Source organism: Callorhinchus milii, unplaced genomic scaffold (assembly GCF_018977255.1).
Source record: "Callorhinchus milii isolate IMCB2004 unplaced genomic scaffold, IMCB_Cmil_1.0 Scaffold2, whole genome shotgun sequence".
Classification (NCBI taxonomy): domain Eukaryota; kingdom Metazoa; phylum Chordata; class Chondrichthyes; order Chimaeriformes; family Callorhinchidae; genus Callorhinchus; species Callorhinchus milii.
The window spans coordinates 1,557,805-1,563,804 of NW_024704743.1; positions in this window are offsets into that span (position 1 = coordinate 1,557,805).

The window sequence follows — 6,000 nt, forward strand, 5'->3', positions numbered from 1 at the left end:
GTTTCGCCCACAAAACACACACACACAGTCGATTCACTTTACAGTGTGTTCCGTGAAGCGCTTTGAGACGTCTCGAACAGCTAAAACCGCATCGATGTCACTGTCTGGCCAGCTTTCCCGCTGCTTGTCCGGCTGGGACCACCCTCCCCGTTAGTCAGGGCTTTGGCTGTGGGGTTACCAGGAGCCGAGGGGGAGGATTTCCTGCCCCCAGTGACCGGTCGGCCCTTCCAGGTCCTCCCGATGGATGAGCTGAGCCGGGCTGTGCCGCCATCAGCAGTCAGTGCCCTGGGATACCGCGGCCCCTCCTGGCTCAGGACCCGGGGGCTGGAGACCGGCACAGAGGGTGGGGGTGGGGGGAGAGGGGCTCGATTCTGACATTCTGTTGGCAAAGATGTCACCTCGGCGCTGGCTCATACATTAATGGACTAAATTAAGCAGGTTTTCGGTCTCCATAGAAACAGACTCTCGACAAAATGCGGAGCTCTGGAAGTTTGGTGATATTTTTAGCTCTCTCCTGCTTCAGACAGACACCAAAACATGATGTGGGGAGGGGAGGGGTGGGGGGGAAACCTTGTCACTGACGCCAGTTGACCAGTGAAGGCAAAACAGCTGGAGGACACTCAATTTTTATTCTTCCCCCCCCAACCCCCCCCACCCCACCACCTCGCCCCACAAGCCGACTAGAGGGATCATTGAGCTGCTGGTTTAGGCTGGTGCTGCTCTGGTGCGATGCCGGGGGAACGCTGCTTAATCCCACCAGCGACTTCCTTCAGATGAGACGTTAAAGATCTCGCGGCTCTGTCCGAAAAGAGAAAGGGGCTTCTCTTTCTCTCTCTCTCTCTCTCTCTATCTCTCCCCCACCCCCCCGTGTCCTGTCTTTGCAGAGTGTCCTGTGAAGCGCTTTGAGACGTCTCGAGGCGCTGTAGCGAAGGCGAGGATGATCAGTCTTGGGAACGATATAACAGTATACAGTTCTGGGGGGTGGGGGGGGGGGGGGCGCTGTATTTTCGGAGGTGCTGTTCATCGAGTAAGGCTTTAAACCAAGGTTCCTGTTCAGGTGGACGTTACATAACCCTCGGTGGGGAGAGGGGAGTTTCTCTCTCTCTCTCTCCTGCTGTCCTGGCCAACAAATCCCCACCCAGATCCCCCCCCACCCCCCCCCCACCTCCCCAAATCAGTTCATTTCACTTCCCGGCTGTTTGTGGGACGCTGCCCCGTTCAAATTGGCTGCCGCCTTATAGCGATCCTCGCATTTGACTCAGCCCCTTATCACGTCTTCGAGAACGTCTCAACGCGCTTCGCGGGACAACGCTGCAAAAGTGTAGTGACTGTGTGTTTCGCGGGCGACACGCGGCAGCCAATTGCGCACAGCAGCGTCCCCACAAACAGTGGCGGATTGAGCGACCGCGTTATTAAACAATCGATAAATAGTCACTCAACAGGACACACACTCTCTGCCTTGCAAAGTATCCTGCAAAGCACTCTGAGACCTCCTCTCCACGTGAAAAAAAGGCTCTGCATCCGATGCCGGGGTTACTAACTTGTCCGGTTCATAACTAAATCAGCGACTGATGAAATCTAACGCTTCGCTTTACCAGATGTGACACCAGGAGCCAATCTAACCTAATCTTCTCTCCAGTCACACGATAGTCTCTGTCTCCCCTCGCTCTCTGTCGGTAACGGTCACTAGACCGTGTGTGACCGACACAAACGATTCACCGTGTCCCCTTATAATAATAATAATAATAATAATCCTTGCATTTGATATAGCGCTTTTCACGTCAGGAGGACGTCCCAAAGCGCTTCACAGAACACACTGTAAAGTGAATTGACTGTATATTTGTGGGCGAACGCGCAGCCAATTGCGCACAGCAATGTCCCACAAACAGTCGTAGATTGAAAATGACCAATTTATTATTGTTTTTGGTTTTTTGGAGGGATTATTATTAGGCTCTGTGTGGAGTAAGGAAACTTGCCCGAGGTTTGGCCCTCTGCCTGGAATTGAACTCAGGTCTCTCGCTTGCAAAGCGAGTGCTCTAACCACTGAGCTACAGGACTCCACTTATTGGGTCAGTCCAGTGACACATACAGAAACCCATCCCCGTGCTTAAGAGTCTCCAAACCGGGCAACAAACGATTGCAACCTACACACGAAAATCTCCCCGTGACTGGAATGGAATGGAATGAGCACTCACACTCTCTCTCTCTCTCGCTCTCTCCCTGGAGGGACCCACCCTACTTACCTAATTCCAGAGAGTATTAGGGCCCGGGTGAGCGACAGACAGGTTTTGTGGAGGTGAGGGGTTGGGGGGAAGCCCAGAGTGTGCGTTGGGGTTAACAGCTGGAGTCTGACCGGCTAAAAATGCTTGTCATTGATATTGGTGTCTGGCAAACCTTCCCATTGCTTGTCCAGCTCGGACCACCCTACCATTAGGGGGGATTATTACCCCCAGATGATCTGCCAATCAACTAACAACCGGGTTCCTGCCGACTGCTGGTAAACAGAGGCGCGTGTGTGTGTGTGTGTGTGTGTGTGTGTGCGGAGTGAGGAAACTTGCCCAATGTCTCGCCCTGACCTGCCCGGGAATCGCCCCCGGGTCCTCTCGCCTGCGAGGCGAGGGCTGTGAGTACGAGGATTATTTAACTCTTTGTTAATATGAAACCCGTCTGTCCCGAGTTCAGGTGGACTTTAAGATCCAGCGACTGTGTTGAGAAAGAGAAGGGAATTCGTGTGTCCCGGTTTCCCGGCCAACAATCCCACTCCGATCAAAAAGAAATACTCATGCACCGCTGGCTATTTGTGGAACATTGCCCGGTGCAAATTAGCTGCTAATATACAGTCGGTAGATTGACTGTGATGCCCGGTTTGGCCGGTTAGACTCCAGCAGTGTTACCCCAACGCACACTCTGGGTCCCCCCCCCGCCCCCCCCCACCACCACCCCCCAAGCCTCGGCTCTCGCCAACCTGCGCCGAATACTCTCTGGAATTAGGTAAGCAGAGCGCGTCCCTCCAGAGAGAGACAGAGAGAGAGAGAGAGAGAGAGAGAGTGCATTCCATTCCGACAATCTATCTCTGGGATTCCCACGTGTCGTTGGGAGGTCTGGAATTCTCAGTTGGGGTTTGGAGACTCTTAAGCGACGGTGACGGGTTTCCGTGTGTGTCAGACACCCACCAGCCCCCCCACCCCACCCACCACCCCACCCCACCCACCCACCACACACCCGTCCGACCACAAAAACACGTAGCATTGACACCCCATTTTTGCCCGGGAAGGTCCTGGAGGGCAGTTTGTCGAGCGAGATGAGACGCTGCGTAAAAAAACGCGGTCGATGTAGATGTCTTCCGTTCTTATCAGGAAAGGAAACTGGAAGCGTTGTTAACGGGGCGGAGCGGGGATAAATATACCAGGGGTCTCGGCGACGGACCGGCGGAGACCAGGAATAAGGCAGCCTCGGAATAAGCCGCGGGTGGAACCACACCGCAGATTCTGGTCCTGTTGTTAAAATGATTTCTGTCCTGAGGCAGGAAGCTGTGTTACTGTCTGACACGTCTGCTCAATCAGTCATTCATTCTCTCTCTCTCTCCCTCCCTCTCCCTCTGCAGCAAGTGGGGGGGGGGGCGGGGTTGCGGAGGGGGTGAGAGGGAGCGGACGGGTGGGTCGGGGTGGGGGTGGAATTGATGGGGAGGGATTGAGGAAATGCTTTTGCATCGATGCTGACAAGTGGGAGAGCGAGTGGGTGGGGGAGCATTTGGGAGGGGGCGGTGAGTGAATGTGTGTGTGTGTGGGTGGGGGGGGGGGGGGAGAGAGTGCGCGTGTGCGTAGAGGGGGAGGGGGAATAGGCTCAATTTGGAGCTGAGAGGCGTGCGTGGGAGGGAGGGAGGGAGGGAGGGAGGGGTGTCCCGTGTTATTCTCCGCAAGTCACTGCGAATTGAGAATGGCTTAACGTTGCCTCGCAGTCAGACGTGTGTAAATATTCCCTCACCGTCACCGGCTCGGCCTCCTTCGGCCCATCTTTTTTTGGCCGCGTGTCAGCAGTGGGTAGCGCTTTCTCTCTCTCTCTCTCTCTGTCTCTCTCTCACTCCTCTGAGTCAGAAGGTTGTGGGTTCAAGCCCCCCCCCACCCCCGCCCCCCCGGGTCAGGACTTTGCGCTCGCATCCCTCCGTCCTCCCTAAGCGGTTCCTCGAGACCGTCCCGAAGCGCTTCACGGGATACACTGTAAAGTGTAGTGACTGTGCGGTTTCGCGGGCGAAAGGCGGCGGCCAATCGGGCCCAGCGACGTCCCAGCTACAACAAACAGCCGTGGACCAAGTGACCGATTTAATATTATTATTATTATTATTATTATTATTATTATTATTATTATTATTATTATCTGTTTCGTATCAACGACACGGAATGGCTGTAGCGGTACAGTAAACGTCCCTCACACGCTGTGACTGCCCGAGAACAAGTCGGTCGGATTGCAGGGAGTCCCACCAGGACTCCGGAAACATGGGGTCAGACGTTCAAGCCATTTGCCGCTCGGGCGCGTGGAGTGCGACGTGGCGTTGGCTGACGGGGTTTGACTGCGCAGCCTTGCCGGTGCGGCGGGGGAACGTACTCTCGCCAGCCGGAGGACCTGGGTCCGATTCCCGGCCGGGTTCCGGGCGAAGCCTTATAGCAAGTTTCCTTACGCCACACTTTACTCCGCCGTCTTGCTCTGCCCCACCTCGGTGACCGAGTTAAACCTCCACCAAACTGTCCCCCACCCTCCCTCCCTCCCTCCCTCCCCACCTCCCTCTGCTCTGCATGCACTGGCCTGCTCTATGTCCCCCCCGACACCCACCCCCCCCCACACCCACCGCCCCGCCTGCTCCACCATCCTCAGTCAGGCCGTCAGCCTTTCTGCTCCCAAACTCTGGAACTCCATCCCGGAGTGGGGGTGGGGAGTGGACAGGTCTGGGTGGGGTTAGAGGGTCACAGAGATAGAGAGGACCTTCCTCTTTGACTGTGCCTTGGGAGTACCTGTCCCTAAGCCCCCACCCCCACCCCCGCCCCACCCCAAGCTCAGGTATTTAGTTTACAAGCACTCAATCCGCGACACTGCTGTGCGCAAACGACCGCCGCGCTTCGCCCACGAAATACACAGTCACCACACCTCCTGCGAAGCGCTGCGAGACGTCTCGACGGCGCGATAAGGCGCTGCGTCGAAGCGCGAGGATTATTATGTCTTCCCGCCGACGTGAAAGTCACTGCATCGATATAAATCTCATATTGTGTATCAAGCAGAAGCAATATTTACTTTATTAAGGGGTAGGAGGCAATTAACAGTAAATTGGGCCCTTCATTGGCTCTCACGTTACCTCCACTGAGAGTTCTAACAGTCAGGAGCGAAGCACTTTGCTCTGGTAAACGTGACCGTATGATTTATGCCACTGAGAGTGCTGCCAGTTAAACTGTAATCATTATCAGGATTTAATTTGTTGTTTAATAACATCGAAACAATTTTTTTTTAACCCACAAGCCACGTGTCAGTTTGCTGTTTGGCTCCTGGCCTTCCTGCCCAACAAACTCGCTCCTTCGCTCACGACAATAAGAATACTATTAGTAATAATAACAATCCTTGCGTTTGATACAGCTCCTTTTCACGGGAATTGATTGTATATTTCGTGGTACGCTGCTGTGCGCAATTGGCTGGCCGCCATGTTTCTTTCGCCCATAAAAATGTCGACAGTCACTACACTTTTGCAGCGTGTTCCGTGAAGCGCTTTGAGATGTCGCGATGATGTGATCAGGCGCTATATAAAATACAAGGATAATTATTGTCGTTATTATTATTATTATTATTATTATTATTATTATTACGGTCCTGATGGTGATGTGAAGCTCCTGTTGATTAACATTACCCGGAGGTTCCTGACCTGCTTTGCCAGCGTCCGACATTCGAGAGCTGTCTCGCACCTGTCTTGAGTTGGCGAACGTTTGCCAATGTGAATTCTAACGAGGCGACGGCTTCCTC